Consider the following 27,977-nt stretch of genomic DNA (forward strand, 5'->3'; position numbering starts at 1 on the left):
AGAAGTGAAATTCTTGAAAGGGTGGGGGGTTGGATTGGGTCACTTGCCAGACAAGACAAATGATTGTCTTATGCTTTGAATTCTAATCTACATTTCTCCCTGTGAAAATGGAGGGTAGGTAACAGGCTGTGGGGGGAGCAGAGATCCCTATCCCTTTAAAAGGCCTGCTTGGCTTAAACACCTGTAAACCTGTCCCTTTGATTAACATCTGCAGATCTGAAAACTGGCCCCTTTTTCCCCCAATTCCATTTCTGTCCTACGGAATGGAGCAATTACTCTTCTCCCATAAAACTTTCCCCAAACGACTCTCAGCTGCCCAGCTTTAAATCTGCACAGCACTGCGCAGTCACGCCTGTGAACGCACAGCCTGCACGCGCAGGCACTGCAACACATCCAGATATGCGCATGCACATACACGCGTTCATTATGCAGCACAGCCGCGTCAGCCCAGGACTGTGGCTGGGAGTCTGTTGCGGCGGGACTCAGTTGACCTAATCACCGCTGTATTCCTCCTAAACGTGTGGCACTTTCCCATAGGGCAGCAGCTGTTTTTGGTGAGTCCTTCTTCCAGTCAGCGATACCTCTCCAGTAGTACTGTGTGCCCGGTGTTGCGTAAATAAGAATATTTGGCTTGAAAGCAGCGGAGGAGCACCTCAGCTCCAGCAAACCCTTGCGTGAGTGGGATGTGCGGCGAACAAAAATTAATTAATACAACACGTGCCTGCGCAGGGGCACACACACACACACACGCGCGCACGCAGATCAGTGCATTAATAAGCCCACATACAGGCACAAATCACATAGAGGCTTGCCATCATTTCCTTATGAAATGCAAACATAGCCGTTTCAAACAGTCAAAAATAGCTGAAGGAGGAGGTGCTGTTTACGCCTCCTACAGATCCTCTCAACCTCCTGATGCGCAGCTTGTAAAAGAGTTCTCATCCGTGGGAAAAGTCCTTCTTCCTTCTCCACGGCACAGAAAAGAGTGGGAGATTAAAAATCTTACACACTCTCAACACACCCTCTTAAATGTGCCTGCTCAAGGAAAACTTTCAGTAATGCTGCAGAGAGGCCCAGAGCTCGGTTCCTGGAGGCAGATGTATGCATGTATGACGCAAGTGATGCAGCACACAGTAAACAAACACGTGAACGCCGCACCTTCCCTCTTAATCACCCAGAGCTCTCAGGAAAGGGCTGTGCACCCTATTACACATATCTAAGATGGATGGATGGAGATTTCTCTTCCTCTCTTTTTAGGGGCTTTACAACATTCTACCTCGAGTTGTTTTTTGTTTCTATGTCCTGTGTTCCATGTTTCTATCCAGAATATAGGCTTTGTGTACTAGTAGCAACACAAGGATTTTTTGCTCTGTTTTATAATTAGGTTTACTCTGCTTTGGGGTTGGTTAGCACTGCTGGTCTTTACGTTAGATGTTACGGGGGTTCGTTAGCCCCACAAATGGCTGACAGAGGTTCTCACCGAAGGCCAGTGACTGCTGTAAACTCTCTCTTCTTCTCTGATGTCTCCCACCCTCCCTTCCCTCTCTTCCTGTCCGTCCTTCCCTGTACTTGTTCTCACCTGTTCCTTGCCTTCGTCTCCGTTCCTCTCGTCCTCGTTTTCTCTCAATCTCCTTTTCTCACAGCACCCTCTCTTCTGTCCTTCTTCGTCCTTTTTCTCACCCTCTCTTTCTAATGCTGTTAATACACTGATGAGTAGCTGGGTGTGGGATTCAAATTTTTAAAAAAATGAAATGAGGGAAAGAGTGCATTCAGTGTAAGCCTGGAGTCTGGATTACACTTGGCTACATGGAGGAAAGGAACTGACCTAAAAAAAAAATGAATAAAAGAAAAGGGTGGAGAAAGGGAGGAGGCTAGCACAAGAGGGTGTAGAAGATTGGTAATTTGTTCATACTTGTTAGCAAAATTGGAGGAAATAACTTCACAAATTCATCTGCAAAATGTTGAATGCACATTCGAAACTGTATACATACTGTAATGGCACCCAGTGTTCAGTCTGTGTTCTTTATTTCATTCAAATTGTAAAAACCGCAATCAAAAATCTCTCAAAAACAGAACTGCTCATCACACCCGCACAAAAGATTAAGGTCCCGGTCTCTCAAACAATTACAAACTGATGAAAAATGCAGACTGCACACAGACATTTATTTGCATTGATTTTAACAGCATAATATGTTCCTGATGAAGGCGTGAGCTTTCATGCTAGAAAAAAAAAGTATACAAATAAATGTGTGTGCAGTCTGCATTAATCAGAATACGTACAAAAAAATCCCACGAGCGTGCAGATTGAATAAGTACGTGCAATAATCTGACAGGAGAGTAACTGAATCTCTCAAAGGGGTAAGAGACTCTGCTAAGCAGGATTAGGAGACTGCGATCGGGAATGAGCCTCATTTTCATTCTGCCCATTACTGCCGCAGCCTTCGCTGAGCCCCCACCCTCTCCCTCCCCTAGGTAAGTAGCCAAATTGATTCACTCAAAAGTTCGAGACCCGCTCAGTAGTTCCCTCGCTCCAGTTTCACAATGGGTGCCACTGCTGTTAAGAGCTCTTCATTAATAGGAAATGATCCTTTTAAAGAGCGGCAGACAAAGGGCTTTGATTGGGCGTCTCAGCCCTGCCAGGGCCCCGGCTCAAACAATGAGAGAGAAACGCTGGACACTGCGAGCCTTCCGCACACAGGGGAGAGAGAGAGAGGATGAAATGGGGAGAAAGGGAAAGGATGCCAGGAAAGGCAGAAAGAGCACAGGAGTGGATGAGAGAAGTAGGAATGGATGGGGGGAGCAAATAAAAAAGAACGACTGGTGTTGTTGAAGAGAACCGTGACGATGGACAGAGAGAAAATGCAAGAGACTGCAATATGAGGAGGGGAGTGGTGGGGAACAGGGACAGGAAACCGAGAAGCAGCAGAACAGAGAGGCTAAGGGATGGAGACAGGGGAAGAATGAGATTTAGAGACACTGAGAGGAGAGGAGAAATTAGGGAACGACGATAAAGAGAAGAGTCTCAGCGGGGGGTTCACGGGAGAAGGAACAGACCGAATGAGTGAAAGAAAGAGGGGAGGGGGGGAATGGGTAATGAAGAGAGGAGCCCGCTGTGTGTAACCTAAGCTGAACTGGCGGAGAGAAAAAAATGACTGACTATTGATTTTAGACATTTTTAATAGAGTACATTGAAAAATAATCCACATCTGATTCATTATTCATTTTCCTGAGGCTACATGAAGTTTCCCCCCCTGCTCTTATGAGAAGTAACGGCTCCGTGAAAAACAGAACCGAGCGTCTGGTCTGCAGGGGGTCCTCTCTGCTTTTCTGAGGATGGCGGGCAGGTCACTGCAGTCCAGTGGATCAAAAGCACTGACCGAATTAACCATCGCTGTGAATATATGCTTCCCATATTCAGAGCTGCTCAAAGGTGCCAGCTATTCATATCAGAGACAGTTATTTAAATACAGAGAATTTGAGGGCGTAGATGTAGAAAAAATAAGATCCAACAGTCAGTCATCTGTATCAAAAGAACAACAGAAAACCAGAAGGCATTCAATTTTTTAAAAATTTTTATTTAAATAATCAAAGCTGACCCTGATCCTGCCTCAGTGAAAGAAAATTAAACGAGAAAAAATAGCTTCAACCTTTCCCTGTTAATTGCGGTTTTCTTCAGTCTTCAAACTTTTAAATTAAAGCGGTGAAGCACAGAACATTTACAAGAAGTTAATGTCACTTAACATTGTGTTCTGTGGCGAGCCCATTTAGAGTTAATGTTTTTAGAGTACAGATCTTATACGTCTCCCACAGGAAAACTGCCTTCTCTCTGCTCCTCAGATTCCCTCAGTTCGCCTTAGATTAATTAAGTCACTGTGATGTTTTCAGTAATCATTTTGTTTTTCCCCAGCATACCGCAGGCGAAGCGCTTCATCATGTATATTGCATTGTTTATGAAAACATAATAGCTTGCGTTTAAAATGGCTTTATAGTAAGGTGAGCTTGTTCCTGCGTATGCACGAGTCGCAAGGAGTTACTCGGTTACAAGGGGAATATCGGAACCATCATTGTTTGTTTACTCAAATTAAAATGTTGGAGCTGAAAGTATCACATTTCTGTCTGAGTTTAATGGATCATAACATCTTGGGTTTGTCAATAATGTCTCATAGGACACTTCAGCCCAATAGATCACACCACGTAGGTTATGTTAATTATGCCTGACAGGGCATCTCAGTGTAATGGATTTCAGCATCTTGGTTTGTGAATAATGTTTGACAGGGAGAGTCAGTTCAGCAGATCATAGCATCTCCATTTCGGTAGGACAGGGCATTTCAGTGGATTATGAAATCTTTGCTTTCTTAAATGTCTGACGGGCCTCACCAGTCTAGCAGATCAGGTAATCTAGGCTTTGCTACCGTTGCCAGACAGGGTACCTCTCTTATCTAACAGAATCACATCATGGCACAGCGAGCAGGGCAACTCAATTCAGCTGAGTGCAGTTATTACCCTCCTGCACTACAACTGAATGCTTCAGAGCTTGAGCCACACTGGAGAGCTGAGCCCATACACACCATATAGCCATTTGATATTACTTACATATAAATGGGTTGAACCTCATCTAAATTCAGTACAACTTACACCATACCATTACCCCCTGATCATATAAAAATGAGTAAATATCTACAAAACAGTCCAATTCTTTGTGTTTCTGCGAAGCATAGAGCATGGCTCCACCAAGGTCTAATGCTCTATATTTCACACATATTCTGCATGTAGAGAACAGAAAAGGCCAAGTATATTGCATTACTGAGATGGGCAACACTGATGCAGTTTACTGGAAAAGTAGCCTGGGCGCTTAACCTAAACATTCAGCTAAATGTTTAATTAAAAATGCATACATGATACAAAAGGGGGGAAAACAACTCCTAGTGACATTTCTAAAATGATATGCTTGCATTGCAATCTAATATCTATAATTTCCGTGTAATAAAACTGAATTTCTCAACTGTGCATTGCCATGAGTTATGACTCACCAGATGGTCCACCAGTTTCATCTACAGTCATTTCCTCATGATGTTCTTCAGTCCTCTGCCAACAAGAGGTTTACAGCCATTTAGTTAAGCCACATGTCAAACAATTACCCTGATTTCACAACCCCAGTCATCTACTATAGTTACCACTGCTTAAGCACAGAGGATGACCAATAATGCTTTCCAAATGATGCTCACAAGGTGAATTCAGTCAAATTACCCAGGACCCCTGTGTGAAGTGCATCAGGTGGATATTGCTGCACTCCCAAAGACATGCACCCTCCTTCCTTGCCCTCTCCCCATATTGGGTCAACTAACCGCTTATGTGAATTTCGCAATTAGCCAGTCAGTCGTATACATATGCACTTGATTATGCTGCGCTAGCACCTATAGGTACCCCTGAAGGATAATGATTGAATTTAATCCCTGTGTAGATCCCGGTGAGTAAAAGGATAGAGACAAATGTCCCTAGTCATATAACAAAGGGTTAGACTAGTTTGCACTGCTTTGATGAAAGCAAACCTTGTCACAACAGAAGTGCCACTGAGAATCATTGCCATGGATCTACAGAGAGGACTTTGGCAGCTTTAGGTTTGCAGAAATACAACCAAATAACATTTTAAATCAGTTAAAAATAATAATATGCTTGTTATTAGATAATGTTTTCAATCTACCCTGACGCGCGGGTAATCTGAATGTGGCACACAGTGCTTTGATCGCTGGCCATCTCGCGTCACCGACTGTATTCAAATCAGAAATCTTTCATTCGCACACCTGCCACACACCCCTGGCTTTATCTTTTCCATTTATCGACTCATTCGCTCGGTCCCCCCCTCCCCCCCTCCCCGCAGCGAGATGAAGAGTGAGCCGGGGGGGCTGATTAGTCCGAGGCACAGAATCCCTCGCAGCAGGTCTCCTCAGGAGGGTTAATAACAGTTCGCTGCAGGTACCACCGCCACCCGAACGCACAAACGGGCTCATCTCTCAGGTCCTGAGCGTTCCGAGTACCAGACCAGGGCGAGCAAGACCACTGGGGAGTGATGAAATATTCCGGGGGGGGGGTGTCAGTGATGTCATTTACATCCATCTGGAAGAGGATGAAGGCTGTGTGCAAGGGGGGTATCTGATTGAATGGGTGAGCAAGCATTCATGTTCCTTTGTGCTTGGGTGTGTGTGTGTATATATTCAAATACATTTTTATTCATGTGAAATCACTTAAGTTAATCCAAAAGATGAGGTTCAAGCAGAAGCGAGTAAGGATAAGGATAAGAAATGTTTAAGATAAGAAAGTGCATTCTAAAATACAGGATTTTTTAAAAAAAGATCATTTTTACAGATACTTCAAAAACAGGGGAATAAACTTTGCTTATTCTTTTAAATAAGTAAAAGAATAAGATATGGTAATAATAAGATACCGTCCTGCTTCAGACACTGCCGCAGCACATGCAAATGCAGCAAACAGACCGTGCCAGGGGAGACAGCATGGGTCCCGCGTCCCGGCAGAACCGGCGAGGACACCGCTCGGTGAATTAAGGACTCCCGAGCCACTGTGCGGCGCACACGCATAGAGAACGTTAACGCAGCAGCCAGCGGGGAGGGAGCGCGGGAATCCAGGGCTCTCCGCTAATCTCAGTGTACACGCGGGCACGGAAAACCAAACAGAGATGAGCAAGAAGAGATTATCTGAGGAGTAAACAAGAGGCGTTTTTACCCGAGAGCTCAGCGACTCGCCGCATCGGGACAATGGCAGTGATGTCACCGCCCGACGGATTAATGCTACAACAGCAGCCTTTTCATACAAAAAGACTCAGAATCTATACTCGCTATAAATACGCACATCACATCAAGCGCGAGCGTAAACCAGCCTGGAGGGGAGGGGACCGAGCCGCTGAAAGATGAATCGATCGGACATCTGCCAAGCCGCTATCTTGCTGGAGTGATCAGCGGATGATGGATTTGAACTCGAGACCCCTCTCTTGAAAAAGAGGGCATGAGACTACAACAATGGAGCGGGGAAGAAAGGAGAGACATGCGTTCCCCCGCATGTTCAGGTGGAATAAGAAGCAGACACGATCAGATTCTACACCACGAGTATGAACATGGTGGAGAAAAACACTCTCACTCTCAAGCCTCCCCATCCTGTGGCATTCTGGGCACACTGAAGCGAAGGGCTTGCAACCTCCTGCCAATGCGCCATTTGTACCGATCCGCAAATAGGCTACTTAGTCACTTGACCTCTAGCCTTGTACACTGCTAACAGCCCCGATAGCCCGGTTAGCCATATGGGCTCAGAGCACCTCCTGGACTTACACTCTGACAGAAGGCATTCCAAAGATACAGCACAACATGACCCTTTCCTCCGTCTATTTTGGGAACGGGTCTCGACTGGCCGTCGCTGTGCACTGACACGACGCGCGGTTGGTGCTCCTCCACCCCTTCCATCCCCGCGAGCTGCTCTGATGGACACATGGTCTCCTCCTGGATAAATAAAGCTTCCCATCGCCCTGAGCTCCCCCTCTTTTACCAGCCCCCCCCCCCCCCCATTTCAACCTGATCCAGACGGGAGGAGCAGGTCCAGGGAGGTAATGGGGCGGGGGGAGGGGGGAGGGGGGCGGTACGGTGGGCGAGGATAGCGTGACATCCTTAAATGGGTTCCCCTCCATCAATCACTCGCTCAGCAGGGAGACGCTTCAGGGCAGCTGACAGAAAGCAGCGTGGCTTAGCCTACCGCGCGCTGTGTTCTGCTCCGCTGCCACACCCTGCTGCTGTGACTCAGCCGAGACACTACGAGGAGGGGGGGCAGGGGGCGGGGCATCTCTGCACGCCCGTGTACAGGGTCCGGTACCACACAGTGCTGGAGGCCTGGGCTTGCAAGGTTCGGCAGTTGGGAGGGAGGGAGGGAGGGGGAGAGAGAGAGAGAGATTGGGGGGGGGGGGGGCAGAGAGAGAGAGAGAGAGACGGACAGACAGATAGAGAGGGAGAGAGGGACAGACAGATAGAGAGGGAGAGAAAGGGGGGAGAGAGAGAGAAAAAGCAAGGAGAGATTTTTGATCACATTAACACAAAGCATCTTACATATTTAGGTGCCATTACTATATGCAGTTTCAAACATATATTCAACATTTTGCAGACAACTTCAGTGTCATTACCTCCAAAACCAGTTTTGCTAATAAGTATAAACAAATGACCACTCCACACCCTCTTGTGCTAGCCTCCTCCCCATCTCCCTCTTTTTCTTTTATTCATTTCTTAGAGGTCAGTACCTTCCCTCCATGTAGCCAAGTGTAATCCAGACTCCAGGCTGACACTGAATGCACTAAATGTTTCAAATGAAATTGCTTCCTGAAAACTTGCATGGAATTTTTGCCTTTTTTGATGAGATTGCTTTCATCTCAATTTTTTATTTGAACCCAACACCCAGCTACTCATCAGTATATTAGAAGCATGCAGAAAAACCTCCAGCGCCTTTGCGCTGGAGATCAGGAAATTGATTGTGTGTCACTGCCTGCGGTTGTATCTAATGGAACTGAAAATTACACCAACTGAAAATGGCATGTTTAAGGCTAACCATTGCCACGCAGTGCTGGGGTGGCCCACAGTGTCACAAATGGCAAAGACAAAACCAAAATGTTTGGCTTACCACCTTTGAGCCCAGGAACTTAAAACAAGGCAAAACACACTTCAGAAACTTAGAAATTATTATACGAGAAACAAAAACTTTCCCGGCAAAGCAACCTACCAACAACAGTCACATCTCCTCTTTAGGCCTGGGAGCAAGGCCTTTTATAAAGTGCTATAATTAGGCAATGGGCCACAGCTGTGAAAACTACAATGGGCTACAGCTGCTGCCTTAGCTGTGAGTGGAGCCGGCGCTGTCCATGGTTCTGCAGCTCTCACAGGCAGCAGCTCTGAAATGGGTGCTGAAGGGACAGCGCACCACCACCCTTCATGGCACCACGCACATCTATTCAGATTTCTATATGACTACCCCTGGTAGAACCAAGCACAAAATATTCAAGTGTGAAATCAGCTCTGAAAGAGTATCTTTTCTCGAAAAATATCAAAACCGCGCTTTCCTTGTTCACTGGCCCGAAAGTACAGAGGACTGAGTATGACTCACTGTTTCCAAATATAGTACAACACTAAATTCAGCAGCAAGAGGGGACTTCAGGGAGCTAGAGAAGAAATGCCCTGTGATTTTGATTGGTGGACTGAGCCATAACCCACAACTCAGTCCCTTCCTCTTTTGCCATTAATGTCATTCCCAGTTATGTACGGACAGTGCAGAAGATGTGGAGGATGAGTCAACAAGTATAAAACAATTTTAGAAATTATATATATTTTTTTTTAATCACAAAAACTTTGAGCTTTCTTTATATTGGTTATTTGTAAGCCTTGTGCTTTGTGTTTTACATTTCATTTATTCACTCATTTTCAGGAGGCACAGCAGTCAGCCCTCCAAAATGCAACGGTGGTGAACCGGCCTGCCCGCGCTGCAGCGTTTCCACGGAAACCGGCCCACATTAAAAACAGACCAGAGGGGACGGTGGAGGAAGGAGGGCTGGATGCCCCTAATGGATCAGGCAGCACAGCGCCAGCGTGGCCACGTTTAGCAGGCTGACCACCGCATTCCTTACAGCTGACGAGGGGCATAATGAGATCTCCCAGGCGGAGTGGCAGACCCACCCCCACACTGCTCACAGACAGGGGTGCATGGAGAGCCACGAAAACGGCTTCTCTGCTCCTGCCGCACCCCACCCCACCCCACCCCCCATAGAGAAGCCTCGCTGCGAAGCCCCCCTCGCCCCCCGCCCCAGTAATGCCGAATCATTCCTTAAGGCGCAGGCGTCTCCACAGCGCCACTTCCGCTCCTTCTTTTGAAATTATTTATAAACTGCCCATCCCTCACCATTCCTTATCCAATTATAAGTGATTGGCAGGAGTGTGTTCAGCTCAATTTAAAAAAAAGAAAGAAAAAATGAAAGACTGCGAGTTGGGGTGTTTATGCTTTTACTCGGTTAGGTTTGGCGTTCCAGGCAGACTATGAAAGCGTAGCGATATGCCAGGCTAAAGCGTCTAGTTTTACTCCCTTGTCTTTTCGTGCTTTGGTAAAACGAAACACTTTACTAATGCGCACACTTATGAATAACGGCTGGAAGGTGCCTTCATTCATCAGAGGAAACGTTCCATTTTTCATTTGTCACCCGCCATGGCGACGAGCGCGGAAGGAGCGCATTTCCCGAGCCTCGTCCCCGTTAAAGTCTCCAGAACCGCAGCGGAATCCTGGCAGCTGCCAGCCCCTCCGCTCTGATACGACGAGATTCTCAGAAAACACAAAAAGGTGGAGGAGAACCGCTTCTGAGCAGGAAGCCTTTTTTTAAAACCAAATGGAGCTGCGGAGATGTGTTCTGTCACTGTTCTTTATGGTTTTCAAGTAGGTTTCCCCATAAAAGGGAGGGAATATGTAATCTCTGTATGACTGGTGTACATGCTACACAGAAGAATAAGCATCCGTTTAATGATTTGTCATGGTAGTAAAGCTTTGGTAACGCAGAAAATATATTCAGAGTATGGAGTAGCATTGCCTCCTCTAGAATTTCACTTCATAATATGAGCCCAGCAGTTCATATTTTAAAGCCCAAGGTAGGAGAAGCCATGAATCTTAAGGCACGGTCAGCCACCAAACTAATTGAAGCTCAAATAAATTAACTTTTAATATTAAAATCACAATTATGTTTTCAGAATGAAAAATAATGAAAGTATTAGACAGGGTTCCGCTTCTGCAGGCTGCGTGGCCTTTTCCTTTCGGCCAATAGAGGGCCGGGTGGAAAGCGGCAGTTTATCACGCCGCTGTTCAAACTCAAAGCCCGACGAGAACACGGCGAACGCAAAAAAAAAAAAAAAAAAAAGAGCCATTTTCACAGGAGGTGAGCGTGGCCCCGGCCCCGTCGCCTCCTCCGGCTCGATCGCGCCTCCTGTTACGCGCTCCTAATTCGCTCCTCCTGGCGCGCGTCCCTCCCTCCCGCCACAGAGAGCGCGCGCGTGCGTGCAGCCGGCCAGCCAGGCGGAGATTCGGAGGCAGATTAAGGCGGGCGAAATGGATGAGCTGGGCTTCGGGAGGCTCCAGGCCGCGCGGCGCGGCGGGCCGGTGCGCGGGTCGCCCCTCCGGAGGGGGGGAGCCGGCCGTGTCGAGCCCCGCCGAACTGCCATGTATTACCCGAGCGCGGCGGTGCGGTTTCGGGTTTTTTTAACACCCGCGCCAGCTCAACAGGCGAGCTCCGCGCCGGCTCTGCTGGCTGCGGCCGAACGTGCTGCTCGGGACCAGAGCTTCCACGGCCCCCGCGTGGGACCAGACAGGAACCTGACAGCGGTTCTGTCAGGAGTTTCTCCAACTGATATGCCATCGCTGGCTGAGTCACAATGCACAAAAGGACATTCATTTCACCATTAAAGCAGCATCTGCATTAAAAGATGTGGGGACTGCTGGGTGGGCTCATCCTTTTAAGGCACTGCCCAAGTGGATGGACGGGCCCCAGCCCCAGGTCGAGCCAGGGCCCACTGAGGCCTGCGGGCAGCACAGCGGGGGGGGGGGGGGGGGGGGCGAACAGGGACAGGGGGATTTCAGAGGGCTGGGATAACAGCATCTCATCGTGTACCAGCAGTCTCTGGGGCGCCTGCAGTTCTGCCTGTGGAGCTGTGCATGAACAGTCTTCCTCTGGCTTGTGTCAGTGCAACCTGCTAACAATGTCAAAAAACAACACCACACACGCACACAAGCAAGTGCACACAATGCGCTTTATATATGAAATTTAAGCGTTTTCATTTTTTTAATTAAGAGTAATAAATACCTTTGTAGCATGACAGATGTGTTTTGTAACACTTAACGTGTCGTATACACTACAGTAATTCTAGATAACGCTGTTAAGATAACTGTCATAAGTGTTATAGGTTGCCAAGGCTTTTTTATGACAACATATCACAGCTTACAAAACATTTCATAGCACTGTCCTGTCACGTTTATGCCAACAATATGTTGGCTTTATGGAGAATGGCTTAAGTAAAATACCGTTTTCAGTCTGGATTCCTCCTATATCCTGTAGCCTAAGTCAAGTCATTCCTGGGCGCTGTTCTTTTCCCATTTTTTGTATTTTTCTTTGAGTTTAGTGTGAAATGCACCCTGGTCAGTCATCCAAGACACCGTTATTACGTCATCACGGTGAAGGAGCCAATGGCCCGGCGGTGGTCACAGCGTTTCTCTGTGAGCGGCGGGGAGGGGGGTGGGGGGGTGTCAGCTGCAGGGTGGGGGTGTCAGCTGCACGGTGTGGGGTGCTGACAAAGCCATTTGAGAACGAGAGGGGCAGACATCGTTGGAAGCCAGCCATCGAGCAGCTGGGGATCGGCATTAGGGGCTGCTTCTATAGCTTCACTACAACCGGGAACAAATTTCGGGAAGGTTTGGGAGGGGAAGCGTGTCCTGTGAAATAAACAGAGCATTGAGCCTCTGATGAACAGAAGGGGCCATTCCCGTCAGACGCGAGGAGGGTGGGGGGAGGGGGCGGGGGTCTGCACATTCACGAGCACAGCGTACTCGTTATAGTGTCAAATACTGCCTGCCTGGGGGGCGGGGGGTTGGTCACACGTCAAAATGGCCACCGTAGAAACGAACAGAACGAGTTAGGGCAGAGAAAGAGAAAGCAGGTTCCTGCAGTACGGCTTTAAGATCTAAAAATAATACAATGGAGAAGAAAGCAGTGCAGATAAATACCGCCTGAAAATTGATATTAAAATCCTCATGAGCCTCCAGAGACGATTTTAGAGTAATGAATGTTTTCAGGCACACGGTGCAGTTTGTTCTGTGCAGAAAGACAAGCATACATCATTTACCGTTTTTGCCGTTACTGCAGTTAGTTCCCAAAGTGGCACTTAAATGTTTGTGTTAAAAGAAAGCGACGAAGGCACGTGCGGAGATTTGTGTGAATTTCGTACTGCATGACTTCAAATTTACGAACGTCAGGTGTGCCAGTTCTTGCTCACACTCAATTTGCTGCACATCACATCAAAGCCTTATAGCTCAACTCCAAAGTGTAATCAAAATACAATTATGCGATTACAGGCCCCAGATGCATGTTTAAAAAGAGGATACACAGTTAAAACAACCTTCTCTTGAGGATACCACACAGTACGACAGGATTCCTGGGAGCACTGTTCCTGTTGTGTGAGAAAAGAAATGCAGCAGAGTCAGAGGGTCAGATAGCGTTCCTCACACACCGATTTCCTTTATCCATTTCAAAGGAGTGAAACATCTGGCAGAATGATACTATACCTCAGCAGGAGGCCACCTTTAAAGAAACAGCGCCTCATTAAGGTACGATAACACATCTATGTGCCCACAGCCACACACAGTCATTGCACAACTCCATGCATGCACACACACACACACGTACCACACCAGTGCTGTTTTTGCCAGCAGGTTTTGATTTAGTCAGGGTCTGGAGTATCAGATGCTTTTTGTAAACTACAATATTTACTTTTTCATACAAAATACTGCCAAAAGGTCACCGGCCAAAAAGGCTAGTAGGAGTGAACGAATTACACGCCTCTACCAAACTCTACACACAACTGGCCGGATGTTAATGTCAAGCCCTGGTTGAAATATATTTATATGTGCAACAAAGCAACCACAACAAAAAAAGGTCTGGGTCCGTTCTCTTTTCGTTCGAGTTTTCCTCGTTGAAAATGCAAAACGAATTCATCATTGTCATCGTTCTAAAAAGGCGTTTTCATCATGTTATTGTCTACGGCATTATCATCAAAAAACCTGGGCACTGACAAAAAATTCAGTCATAATTTTAGTTGACAAAAACACACACAAACGCAAACGCAAACACACAAACTGAGGTGTCGAATAGAGATCTAGTCCTTACTCGCACTTGTGTACAATTCTGTGACAAAGAACAGTTGATTGGACACAAACATCAATCATTTGTTGTTCCAGCGGTCAATCAGCCGCTGAAAGGTGCTTAAAGGAAGCGGTCTCTAAAACCCCCGGGACAATATATCTCCAGGGCCAGGAGTGGATGCCTATGAAAAAGATCATGAATTCACCTTGAATTACTGCGCTCCGCGGATAGCGTCTTGATAAATTAATCCCGGCATAACCGTTGAAATAAGATTCCTGGCCCAGTTATCTGCAGCCATTTACAGAGGCCCGTATAACTCAGGGTTACAGCCTAACATAGGGCTTTCATTAACAGTGCTGAAAGGCCCTGATAAACGTCCAAGCGCAGGATAAAATAAATAAGAATAAACTTGGAGCCACTGGGGGACAGAGCGGGCAGGAGCTGGTAGGTATAGGGAGAGCCAGTGAACCCTGTTCAGTGTCCCTCACCTGTAATGGATCCTGGCTCCGAATTTAAAAAAAGGAGACCTTTTCTCATGCGTCAGTCCTCGCTACAAAGTTCTGTAGTCCTATTCTCAGGGAGACACAGAGCACACAGTCATGCTCCACGGCCAATGCAGAGGGTCATTTACTCAGTGCCACTAATTGGATGGAAGGTCAAACAATCTTTATTTTTTTTGGCATCAGGCTCAAATCGAACCACTGACTGAAATGTACTCAGTCTCCTTAAGCGCAGATTCCATTGGATGCAATGGAAAACAATTTCTGGAATTACTATATGCGTCCCTTCTGAACCAGTTGTAACACGTATGAATGCAACATTTATATTTGGATTGCATTTGGAGTTATTGAAGTTGAAGTTCATTCTTGGCTATGTTTGTCTGAATTTATCAAAAAGATTACTGGCAGTCAAAAACTCATCTCTTTAAAGGCTACCCATTTACATTTTTAGAATTTTAAATGTGAAGCCATTTAAAGAGGTGGCGTTTAGACTTATGGATTACACCTTAGAACTTAGACGTTTTTTTTTTTTTTTTTACCAAGGAGAAAAGATTAAAACAAGAGATTTATGATTATTAAATTGACTGAAGGATCTCCTAAATGCGGGGGTTTCTAACCTCTTTAATAAGATGTGAGAAATGACAAGAGATGCATGAGTCTTCATGGTGAAGAGGAAAGAACCCTTCCTGGACAGCGAAGGGTTAAAATGAGATCAGTAGGTGAGCACAGGGAGTATTTTTAGACAGGCCCTGACACATGAGAACTCTCAGCTAATTAATAACTAGTCAGTTGCTCTGGAGATGCGTTTGAATATTCAGAGAAAACTCAATCATTTATTAATGAGACCACCGCTGCCAGCACCAGAGGCCAAGAGAGCCGCCGTCATACCGCTAAACCGCCCCACACCGCCGCTCGTTTTTAATCCCCCCCCCCCCCCGCCCCCTCGCCTGCCCCCAACTCTCTCTTTCAGCACCAGCCAATCAGCAATATTTCGCCAACGTGAGTAAATACTCATACTTTTCTTCAAAAAAAAAAAAAAAATTAAAAATTAAATGCAGGATCTTGAGCCGAAAGTGCAGGAAAGCGGGATTTTATCAGCGGAATCTTAACGAGCGCGGATCAGAGCCAATCCGCTGCTGGGACGCGGAACGGGAGTCCCTGTCTCCGGAGCAATTAGTTCCACATCTGGAACCGCCTCAGGATAATCCTGTAAGTATTTTATACTCTGCACTGTTATATCTGCAAAAACAAAAACAAGAAAACCCAAGGCCTTGGAGGGAGGGGGGCCACTGGGATGGATGGGCAGGGGGGGGGGGGCTGATGAGGGTGTGGGGGGGTGGGGAGGAGGCTGGGTGTGGGGAGGGTGGTCAGGGGGGGGGGGGGGTGTTATTCATGTCTCTGCAGGACTCAGGGCTTAGCAGCTGTTAACTCTGCAGCAAACTGCTGCATGGAATTCTCGCATCATTAGAAATGAAGGGATTCTTTCTTCCCACTGATCCCCGCACATTGGGCTTCTCCATCACGGCAGCGCATGGAGATTGCAGGGTGAAAATCTCTGGGAAATCTTTCACTGAAAGATATGCCTTACTTGAACTCCTTCAGTTATGCATTTGCTTCTATGAATTTAAATCTGGGGCTTATAAAAGCTATTGTAAATAAACAGGCCTGCCAATGGCATCTATTATAAGAGCACTATTTATCTGGATTAAAATATCTATATAGGAAGCAAGAGAAAGCCACCACGCTCACTAGGGCTAAACTATACACTTATTTCTTTCATTGACTGCTAGTGATTTATCTGAACTTACATCATGGTCATGAGGTAAACATAAGATTACTGTCATAATATAGATTTCTGGTACATATTTATATGGCATAAGCTTGCCTAAATAGCCTACCCCTTAAGATTGTTGGTACACAATTACAGAAGTGCACGGTAGGTACACTGAAATCACATACAGGTATTTGGGCCCCAACATATAACGTTACACCATTGACCAGTATTTAAAGAAATATTCACATAAAAAAATCTATATATTTGGAAGCAAACCGTTGGAGAAGTTTTACATACTGTCATAAATCTCTCTCACAATGTCTGCGGTGTGAAACTGCCTGGGGATAGATACTGAGCCTAGCCCATTCCAGCTGAAGTGTCTGCGAAAAACCAAGGCTTTGATAGGTAGTGTGTTGAGCGCCTTGTTTGGACAATGCTAATTAGCATGGCTGACGATTTTGATTGGCTGATGGATTTGACTGCACAGATGAAGCTGTATGGTCTGGAGCACTCTGCCTTAAGTGGTTACCAAGACCTCCGGGAAGAAGATTCTCCATTCTCCAAAACACACACGGGCACAGAAACACTTCCCACAAACATGGTGTTTGTATTGGCATTGCTTTAACGTTTGTTTCACAAACAGGGCATTTTTTTTGTTCCACTTTAGTAAATGCTGTGTAGCACCAGTGGCAGTGTCTAACCTAGATTCTGGCAGGTTTCAATGCATAAGCAGGGTCACCATCAGGCTTCATGTAGGGGAAACTCGGCTCTCCACACAGTTCCCAACCTCCCTAGATCATTCATAACAGCCTGAGGACTTCAGTAGGTTTTCCCATTTTACCTGCAAATGCAGCACTATGCACTTATTTGCCTATTTAAGTCATTCCTTCAGTAGTTGATTTTGTTCCCCTAAACAAACCCAGTTGTGTAAGAGGATCATTTTAGCAGGCAAATAACACGTTGCCATTGTGACAAACATGTCTGAACTCCTAGCCTTGTGGACATGCCCAACTTGGGTCCCTTCATCCACAGACACCCCCCTCTCCCCTTCATCTTCTCTGGCATTTGCTTTTTCCGTGAATATTTTCAATAGCTAAAAGTGATGTTTTTTTTGTTTTTTGTTTTTTTTTTTAGAAAGGATTTTGTTTTTGTGTTGTCAGCTCTGTTGGTATAGCACTCAGAGCGCTGATGAATGGCATTTATGATGGGTGACTAATGATGCAAATGCTGCAGCCTAGGGCAACCACGCTCCACTGCGGTTTTGCCACTTAGATATAGAATGCGACACAGTGGAAAGTTTCAAAGTTGTTAGTAATCCGTTTAGGGCTACATCTGATGAAGGTGTACATTCTTCAAAGCACCTTATCTAGCTTTGCAATATTATTGTACTGTCAGGAACAACAGCAGCGGTGATGAGGATAAGCATAATGGGGCCTCACTTTATTTACTTATAAAGTCTCATGGGACACCCTGTGGAAGAAAATTCTGTTTACACTAATGTCTGTGGACAATGGGGGCCTCTAACGAACAACTTAAAAGGAGCGTATAAACGAGCTGGAACCCCGGTGTGTGTTTAGCAAGGTACAAAATCAACGACTATCGCTAAATCAGATTAGAATGAGGGAAGTCAAGAACGGAATCAGATTGGGAGATATTCTCCATTTTATCCTGCTAGATACTTATTTGGGACATTCCAAGTGATTATAAGAGAGTAAATGATTAATAATTTATTTATTTACAGCGTCATGAAAAAAATATCTGCCCCCTTCCTGATTTCCTCTAATACTTTATATTTGTCACAATGAATGGCTTCAGATCTTTACACAAAATTTAATAAACAAAGGTAGCCCGCATAAACACAAAACACTTTTTTTATGATTAGTTCATTTATTTCATGAAATAAAAACCCATGTGAAAAAGCAATTCCCCCTTAAACTTAACTGGTTGCACCACTTTTATCAGCAATAACTGCTACCAAATGCTTCCTATAATTTGATATCAGACACATCGCTGTGGAGAAATATTAGCCCACACTTCTTTGCAGAGCTGGTTTATTGCAGACAAATTGGTATGTTTTCGAACATCAACTGCTCGTCTCAAGTCCTGTCACAGCACCTCAATTGGGTTCAAGTCAGGACTTTGACTAGGCCACTCCAAAACAAAACTAATTTTGTTTCTTTCCAGCCATTCAGATGTGGGCTTGCTTTTCTGTTCTGGATCATCATCTTAATACCTAACCGAATTATGCTTCAGCTTCAGCTCACAGACAGATGACCGGACATTCTCCTTAAGAACTACCTGGTACAGAGCAGAATTCATGGTTCCTTCAATAACAGCAATCCATCCAGGTACCATGGCACCAAAGCATCCCCACACCATCATACTACCACCACTATGTTTGGAATGATGTCGTTATAGGGAATAATGTATTTGCTTTATGCCAGACATATTGGGACCCGTGCTGTCTAAAAAGTTCCATTTTGACTCATTTGTCCATAGAACATTACGTCAAAAGGCTTGGGAATCATGGAGATGCTTTTTTGCACATGTGAGATGAGCACTGACGTTTCTCTTGCTTAGCAGTGGTTTGTGCCTCGCCACACTCCCCCGAATCCCATTTTTGCCCAGTCTCTTTCTTACTGTAGAGTCATGAACACTGAGCTTAGCTGAGGCCCGAGAGAGGCCTGCAGTTCTTTGGATGTTCTTCTGGGACCCTGTGACTTCCTGGATGAGTTGTCACCGTGCCATCAGAGAAATTATGGCAAGCCAGCCACTCCTGGGAAGATTCACCACTGCTCCATGTGTTCTCCATTTGGAGATAATGGCTCTCACTGTGGTTCGGTGAAGTCCCAGAATCTTAGAAATGATTTTGTAACCCATTCCAGACTCATAGGCCTATATTATGATATTATCTAAAGATACAAAACAATGTGTGACAAATATACAATAATAGAGAAAATTAGGACGGCGGCAAGTACTTTTTCATGGCACAAAATTATTTACTTTGCCATTTGTCAAAGACAAACCCCCGATCTCACACTCAAAGCTGCATTTTTATAAGAACAGTGATGTGGACTGATGTAATCAGCCTGCTCCTTGACCCCCCAAGTTTGATAAATTCACTGGACGGGGGGCGACCTTAGTAAAAATAGGCGTACGCTAATAAACCTGACAGGCCGTGCCCGCTGCAGAAATGAATCAAAGATTTATCGACGTCTGGATAATGTATGTGCGTTCATTGTCTGTTTATGCCTGATGGATCTTGCCGAGTGACCCCTGGGGTGGCTCTGAGCAGCTTGCACAGACGGGTCTCAGTCTGCGATAAAGACTATATCGACTGGACTGGGACTGGCATTGGGCCATCTCAGCAGACCAGTCAAGGCGAACGCACACACGCAAACACGACACTTACCCATTCCGAGCCATTTATTATGGCTGAGAATGAACCTTTGGGCATTCTGAATGCACCACTGTTCAAATATGACAACAGCGATTTGATCACGGGCTGGCTATCCTTTCACAGGAAACCAAGGCTGAGCAGCGTATCAGGCCCCCCCCCCCCCCCCCCAAGCAGAGTGGCACACAATTGGACAATGTCCCATCATAGAAAAGTACATCAACCTGGGAGGAGGGGTTTGATCTCACACAGAAAATCAGTTTTTTTATGCACACACGGGCAGTTTTGAAATAAAACTGAGAAAAGCGATAATTCTCACGTAGTACAGCAGCTGCCAGCTAGTCTGGACAAGGTCTCCTATGGGCCCTGAGTCTGGACTGGAGCCTGCATATTGAGGAAAGCTGCTTACATCCCTATAACCATTTCATTACAAACAGCAGAGCTGCAGCTGCAGTAATGAGAATGTGTCTGTCTTCACCCCCTGCCCCCCTGTTCTGTCAGACAGAGCTAAAAACACTTGCATACAGCTGAACTGAGGTCCAACTCCAGGCCTTTTGTCTTGGTTCTCTAGCTGTTTCACAGCACACCTTCCCACTTCATTTCCAGCCACCCCCCCCCTCCCCCTCCCCCTGCCTCTGCCTCGACGTCAGCAGAGACAGGCAGACTATCGGGGACGCGTTTATTCCGGATCGGCACCCATCCTCAGGTCAGGGCTCCTTTAACGCAGAAAGCGTCCGTGGGAAAAGGTCAAGCACGGTGAGGATCAGATCCATTCCCCTGGCGTGAGGAGAGAGGGAGCCAGGCTGGCAGAGCCGTGTCGCCCCAGCGCCATCCCTCACCCCAGACGGCACGCCACAGGCACCGCTCACCGCACCAAACCCCCCCCCCCCCCCCCCCCCACCCCCCAACCCAGCATGCACTGCAAAGCAGGACTCCAGACCCAAGACCCATGGGTGCCAAAGTCTGACCATCTGTGGCAACACTAACACAAGCTGCACAAGCAAAGCTACAGCACAGCGTGCACCATTAATCTCATTTTCATTTAGTTATTTTCATTACTTTTATTTATATAAAAGTACATATTAATAAAATTATCATTTTCATACTGATGGGAAAGAAGACAGCATACAAAACAATCTAGCTGGCCAACATTACTATTTTAGATCTGTTTTGAATCCAGCTTAGAAAGGACAGAATCCAGTTGACTGAAAATTCATTTTGTCCCCACGGCACAGAAAGCCAGGGCATTTTCAAACAGTACAAAACATTTCCTAAACCAGGAACAGGCCATCAAGACAGGCAGTCAAGAGACACAGGCTCTCTTTATAAATCCGTCCACTGCCCTACATCTTTTTTACGACTATAACATAACCACAGGGCGCTGCTTTCCAAAAGAAAGGAATTCATCATTCCCTTAGTTACCGTCCCTGAACGCGGTGTGTCCTGTGACAGCCTGTCACATCTCCCACTCCCCCACACGTTCACATTTTAAAAACGTTGAACAAATCGTCCGATATTTTAAAAAAATATGTAATTATATTTCGACAGCAGTTGCAGCTCTAATGTTTGGTTCTTCCGGGCTGGATGCAGTCGCACACTCAAACCTTTGGCCTCCACCTCTCATTGTTCCCCACCCGCGTATCGCACTGCTTTCTTCCCTTCCCAGGCATCGCCATCATTAGCGCCGTCGTCATAACGACTTTGTCGACATTCTGTCATTTATACCTTTGGCCAGGCCCAATTAAGACTTGGAGCCTGCAGTTAGCTGCTGCTAACCGAGAGCGCTATCCATTGATTGGGTCCACGTCCAAATCCTCCCACACCATCCGGTCCTCTTTAACTAGGGCTTGTGCTAATTGATGTGTCCGTTTGGCACAAACTAGCAGGCATTCACAAATTCACACAAATTATCCTTATTATGGGAGGAAGTGTTATTTAAAAAGCCCTTCCCTTCAAAAAAAAAAAAAAAAAAAAGCCAAAGTGTTTAGAGAAAACATGCACTAAACGCCACAACATGCCTCCGCTCGTAACGAGGGCACGCCGCCCTGTCGCTCGCGCTCTACGGCACCATGCTAATAATCTCGGGATCGTGGCACAGAAGCCCGGCTCAAGGTAGGCTAAGTGAAGGACAAAGGCGAGGTCTCGCACCCGAGTCCGCTCTCTCGGCCTTGTTATGTGGCACGCGTCCGCGTAGGATGCCTTCGGACACCGATCCGCGTGTCTAAACAGCCAAGAGCGCTCCAGGCACCAGTCTGTGCGGGAATGGAGAATTCCACGGCTCATATAGAATATGGCTGGCGAGTACGCGTCGTTTTCCCCCCTTTTTTGATATTGAGTTTATGAATCGTGAGATTACCTCGAGTCTCATTAGATTTTTTAGAACCTCGACAGGGACATGAGCGCGGTCCAGCTTCTCGCTGATTTTTGAGGAAGTGAAGTTTGTGAAATACAGACAGGAATCCTCGGAGAAGGCTTTCTTTCCGGCTCAACTCGCAGTTGTGCAAACTGTGGCAGGATCCAGGAAAGTCTGCAGAGCGTTCCATGTGAGCAAACGCTACAGATCCAGGAACGCCTGCGCCAACATTTCGCAAATAAAAACTGGGAGCAGAATCTGCAACCATCTCAGTCTTCAAAAAAAAAAAAAGACTATGCAATCCTTTCCCTGACCGCCACCAAAGAACAAAAACTCTATCTGTGCTGATGCAGAGAAACTAAGCCAAAACAGACAGCTTCACACTTTCCAAAAACAGTCTTCAGCTCCTTGTGGCAAAATAAGTTCTTTTGTGGACTGAACAATTACAGGTCATGGTCAGCAGGATTCAGGAGGAAGTGCTATTAAACTTGAAAATATAATTTAGTATGGCAGCTGTGCAGCCTCATATTTTTGCTAATTCATTGCATTATATTACATACAATTAATTTAGGAGACCATTTTATCTAGTGACTTGGAACACAGGAGAAACATAAGTGCATTTACCTGATCGATACAAGAAATCAGTGCCAAAGCTGGCTAACAAGGCAAGTCCAGAGTGGAGATGCAATATCACTAAAACACCAGAGCATTCTTTCTATGCTCACATGTATATTTTCACATCACTGCACATCCCCTCCCGGTGGAGTAAATCTGGTAGTTCTCCCGTTTGCAGTTTAAAAAGATAAAGTAAACTCTTTTTCATGGCCTTTGCCAACTACACATCACACACAAAAACAAAAATCCATAGTAGAGTGATGCAGGACTCAGGTGGGTAATTGCCCGATTGTTCCAACCCACACCTGAACCTGCAAAATAGCTTCGATCTCACGCTGGCAAAATGGCCAATTAAGAACCCCAGCAGGTTTAATTAAAACAATTAGCCGAAACTGTTCTCGGAACATGGAGGATCTTTCTTCCGCAATGGCCTTGTCCATGCCATCTGGTTCTGCACCGAGTGTTCAGAATCGCCGTCTACAGTTTCAGAGGGGTGAGAGGGGAGGCGGCTGAAGAAGGTGGCCCATGGCTCTTGCTGGAGGGAAGATGTGAGTTTAGTACAAGTGCTCGGAAGGGCCTTTTATAGATACGGAATATGGAAAGCACTGAAACAAAATATACCATCTAGATATTGTAGCAATTTACAATATCTAGGCAAATACACACATTAATTTTACATTTCCAGATATTGCAACTTTAGTATATTGATTTTTTTTATGCACTGCTGCAAAATATATAGCCTATTTTTTAACCTTTTTTTTTTTTTTAAACATAAAAAATTATTTTAAAATGTGGACTTTCAGTAAGGGGTGAGATGTCATTCAGTTCACTTGCCTGCAAGACTGTTCACATGAAAGGTGTAACGGTACATATATAGGAACAAGCAGCCAGGCTAAAGTTGCATTTAAATCACATCTATGCTGAGGTTCCAGGAGTCCTCAGTGCAGTGGGAAGAATACCAGGAAGGTCATTCCCCTCCTCAACAGTTTTAGAGAGGGAATTTTCTGACAAAATCAGTGTAGATAAATATATGAACACGGCTATCACGCACAGTATCCATCGTCTCAGCTGCCTTAACTCGGGTTTAACTCCAGCTCCTTCTCAATTTAAGAGTAAGAGATGGGTTGAACGCAGAAGACATTTGGCTGAGAAAATAAGGCACAGAATCTAGCCTAATTCCTGTGCAGTTAAAGTGAGGCAATCAGAAGGTTAGCAAAATGTCAGCATTTTGGAGCACTGCAAAAGGCAAAAAAAAAAAAAAAAACCCTGTTGTGCCAAGGTAATGCTGCCCTTGCGCTTCTTTCCTTGCAGCTTGTTTCAGGTCAGTCTAATGGAGGCTGAATCCGTGAGATTTCGAGTGGATGTGGATTGGCTCAAATGCACGGCCTGACGGTACGTGCACGGTCTGTGCAATCCACAATGACCAAAGTTTTGGTTCAAATCAAAGGGCAATTGCAAATGCATTCAATGGGCCAGTGAGGCATCTACACACAGATACTACTACAGAGAGAAAAGCATTTAAATCCATCTTAGCAAAGTAAACAAACAAAAATGTTTTTTTTTTTTTTGTCAGGACAAGGCAATACAACCACAACACAACTGGTCGGCCAGTTCAAGTAAAATTCTGAGATGCTTGTTCTATATAAAAGTGGTGAAACGAGAGGAATTCTATCCGTATAAACCCTTCGCTCTTTAATAGTTTTGTAAAACACACACAGACCATAACAGAAAGCATTTTAGCTTTAAAAGTATTTTTTTGAAACATGACCATGACCGATGCCATTATTACCTACAGTTCGACCCCATTTTTGGAGTTTCTCAGACTTCTGAAGTCACGGAAGAGGTTGCTGCAAAAATACTTTCTTTAAATAGCACAGAAAAGTTCAGAGCCATAGCTTTTGGTGGATGAGGTACTGTAAACTATAGACGGGTTGACCAGCCTGATATATGCTCTCATAAACATGGCTCAACAACACACTCATAATAAAGTTAGAGGGGAAATACCCAGGGCAGATTACAGTGAAACGGGGCCCCAAGCACATTACTACGATACGTTCTCTCCTGCACTCAGACCTCAGAGTTCAGAGCAAATGCTTACAAGGCTGTAATTTTAGCAGTTTTTATTGGTACTTTGATAACTACATTGTTGTTTCAATGGAATTTGGAATGCCAAATAGGCCATAGACCATTCGGTTAAAACAAGTAGCCTACTACATACGGGTTACGCGTTTTTTCTGGTTTACACACTTCTACTCCAGATTTTTCAAGTAGTTGGACGGATGTGTGAAAATGTAGCACATCTATGGGTTTTTTTTGAGTAAATTACACCTTTTAATCTGTAGAGGCAGTGGAGGAAAAGGACTTGGGGCGGGTTTGTTTGTTTTAGGACACATGAACGGAATCCCAGATCACTTGGTGCCGACAAGTGCAGGGAAAGGTTGGGAGGGGGGGCTGTGGGCATGCGATGCCTTCTCTGCCAGGCTACTAAAGGCCAGCTTCAGACTGTAGGGCTCATCCATAAAGCCATGAAATATTCATCCATTGTCCCTGCCTGGCCATCATTAAAACTCCAGCAGGGCTGTGGCCAGCCTGTTTGGCCCGGGTCCCTGTGACCGCTGCACAACACTGTAAAGCAGCGTGCTGATAAACGTGCCCGCATAGCGCACGCAGGAGGACTGAGGAGGAGGACAGGGCCAGAGAGACGGAGAGAGAGAGAGAGAGAGCGCTGCCCAGCCATTCCGACACAGGGCCGCTTTCCCCAGCCCTCCACGAAAATGGATCCATTTCGCTCGCCCGCATTATGAGGAAGAATCGTTAAGGGCTGAGCGCGGCAGCTGGAAATTAAAGCTGACATCGCCGGCAAACCGGCGGGCCCCATCAGCACGGGCTCCCCGCCTCCGGTCCCCTTCAATACAAACTACCGCGACCCAGGATTCATTATCAATGCCAGATACACGTTATCAACCTTAATAAATACGGCGCGATCCACCAAATATTATTAGCCTCCGGGCCTGGCCTCCCTAACCGCGCCACGGCAGAACCGCCATGTATAATACAGTTCACTAAGCTGGTGGCACTTAGGAGCGCGCACAGTATATCGCAGCCACGGCTGAAAGTCATAAAATAAAACACTCCGCGAGAAGGACCGGCTTCTGTATTAATGCCGTGGAGCTTGTGGCCGCGGCCGGCTGCGTGTAATTAACGCTGATCGTCACGGCATCGCTAGCGCCCCACCGCCCAACACTCACCCCAGAAAGATTAACCGCAGAGACGCGGGCTTATCATCTTTACTGCGCCGGGGCCCGGCATTAACCCACACGAATCGTGTGATTCAAATTTTACCTTTAAACTGATAGGGGGAGACCTGAAATTTAATTTGCTGGTAGCTTATGAGAAATTAACCCTTCTGTTGGCGCAGTCTACCGAGGGCCGAGGTCTGTAATTACGCCAAAATGTCCTGCTGAGCCTTGACAAAACAAGATGTGGTGCGAGCGATCTTCTCCTTGAATGGGATTCATTCACTCGCCACTCTTTATTCACCAAGGAGAGACAATCTTTATAATCAATGCCTTCCATTCTACTGCACAAATCCCCAAAACCCTACACTACAGCATCTGCACCAGATCTACTAAAGCCCATGTATTAGAGGACTGTTCTCCACAAGAGTTCGTACAGAGTATCCGGAACCCACTAACATGTCAGGCTTTTGCTCAGGTGTTTCACCCTATTTGCCTTATGTCTTCAGCTTACATCCATCCTTACAGCAGCCCAAACCTCAAACATTCCACCCACAAGCAGGGGTGCCATATGGGGGGGGGGGGGTAATGTGAGATGTTTTCATGGGGCCTAATATCCTGGGTGGAACCCCAACCCACAACTTTCAGTCCTGTCTTTTTATAGTTTTAAACTTTTTCTTGAAACACTTTTTGCACATGGATGCATAGTTGCCTATATCCACACAAAGGCTAATGATTGATACATTTTGCTTAGTCTTTCCTTTAAACGGGATATAGTAACAAAAGTGAAATGTATTCATCCCACTGTGCCCATCACAGTTCAAATCTGGACTTTCTTTATCCCAAATGGGGAAGATAATTTGCATAAAACAACATAGTTGGTGAGAAATAAAATACCATGACACAATACATGGATACAACACAATCATACATCAATCGTGCCTGGATCCAGTATCACGAAGCAGGATTGCTGAGCTAGCTGGGTAACTGCACCAAGTAAAACCCTCAACAGTTCGTTTAACTTTTATCCATGTTCCAGATTTGGGAGGGATCTGACACTTACCCAGCAAACTTAGTGATTCAACCTATCAACAATGCGATCATATGGACATGTACAGTAAAAGTTTCTGCTAAAAATCAACTCTTGCTTAGATGCTTCCTTCGTCCCTAAACTCGTGGTAGATGGTAAAAGGGCTAATTAAGAAGTGCAACCTAAAAGTGTGCTGCAATGATGGTTATTACTACATTAAAACATATAACCGCGGCACTGCCAGCAGAGGTGGTCTCCAACTGCCCAGAACACTTGAGACAAAAAAATAACGAACTTACCAGAAGATGGCGATTCAACCTAAGCAGCAAGGTGGTTATTTTAGGCCAGCCCAAGCTCCGGGCTCTGTCAGAATGCCGATTCATTGCGCCTCTTTTTCCCCAAGTTCAAATGTTTGCTTGTGTGCCTTTGGATCTAATAACAAAAAGAAAAAAACATTCCTTCCGCGATGTATGAACAATACAAAAACACACGTAGTACGGGAGAGCTAAATGGCAAGAGTGAAAGTCCAGAAAAAATAAAAAGTTTGAAATGAAACTCCCAGCAGTTTTGCAAAGAAACACAAAAATACTGCCAAACTAAAATTCTCCGCATAATAAAACAAAACGCCGATTAATTAGCCTCCCAGACACCCTGTAATCTCACTTTTTAAAACCTTTCCCCGCCGCTGTATTTCTTGACCTCCGACCTGATGGCTCAGGTGGATAAAGGGAAAATCAGAGGGAGCAAATGAGGTGGGTGGTATCTTTCCATACCACAGGCAAAGCAATGTTCGATTCACTGATTACCTGTATAGTTACCCTCAAGTCTCTTTATATAAATATTTGGTATTCTGAGGCTGTCGAGTAGCCTTTTAACTCGAAAACATTTTCAATTAGTTGAAATTCATTTAATTTAATTTACAAATATTTTCCAGATGTTACCCACTAATCCATTAATACTACTTCGTGAGATCCAAGGGTACTGAGATTAATAATAGGCAAGTAAGTAAACAAATAATATGTAAATACTGGACACATACCTCGTTTTATACTCGCCACAATATGGATCAATAGACACGCACATATCGCTCATTGATGTAGCTATAATCATTTAGGCTATGCGTTTTATGTAAAACCTTTAACTTA

The 27,977-nt window shown here is 45.5% G+C and overlaps 1 long non-coding RNA gene across 3 annotated transcripts in view; it reads right to left on the reverse strand.

Moving 5' to 3' along the window:
• LOC118217816 overlaps positions 1-27,561 on the reverse strand; it is a 36,490-nt gene extending 8,929 nt beyond the window's left edge. The window contains exons 1-4 of one of the 3 annotated variants that reach the window (XR_004763309.1): positions 27,496-27,561; positions 27,132-27,264; positions 5,031-5,085; positions 3,180-3,520 (exon numbers count right to left, since the gene is read on the reverse strand). This is a non-coding gene — a long non-coding RNA (uncharacterized LOC118217816). The other 2 variants (XR_004763308.1, XR_004763310.1) reach the window with 2 other exon arrangements.
• Between the last annotated feature and the right edge of the window lie 416 nt (positions 27,562-27,977).

The sequence above is a fragment of the Anguilla anguilla genome, chromosome 18, assembly GCF_013347855.1.
Source record: "Anguilla anguilla isolate fAngAng1 chromosome 18, fAngAng1.pri, whole genome shotgun sequence".
Taxonomy (NCBI): domain Eukaryota; kingdom Metazoa; phylum Chordata; class Actinopteri; order Anguilliformes; family Anguillidae; genus Anguilla; species Anguilla anguilla.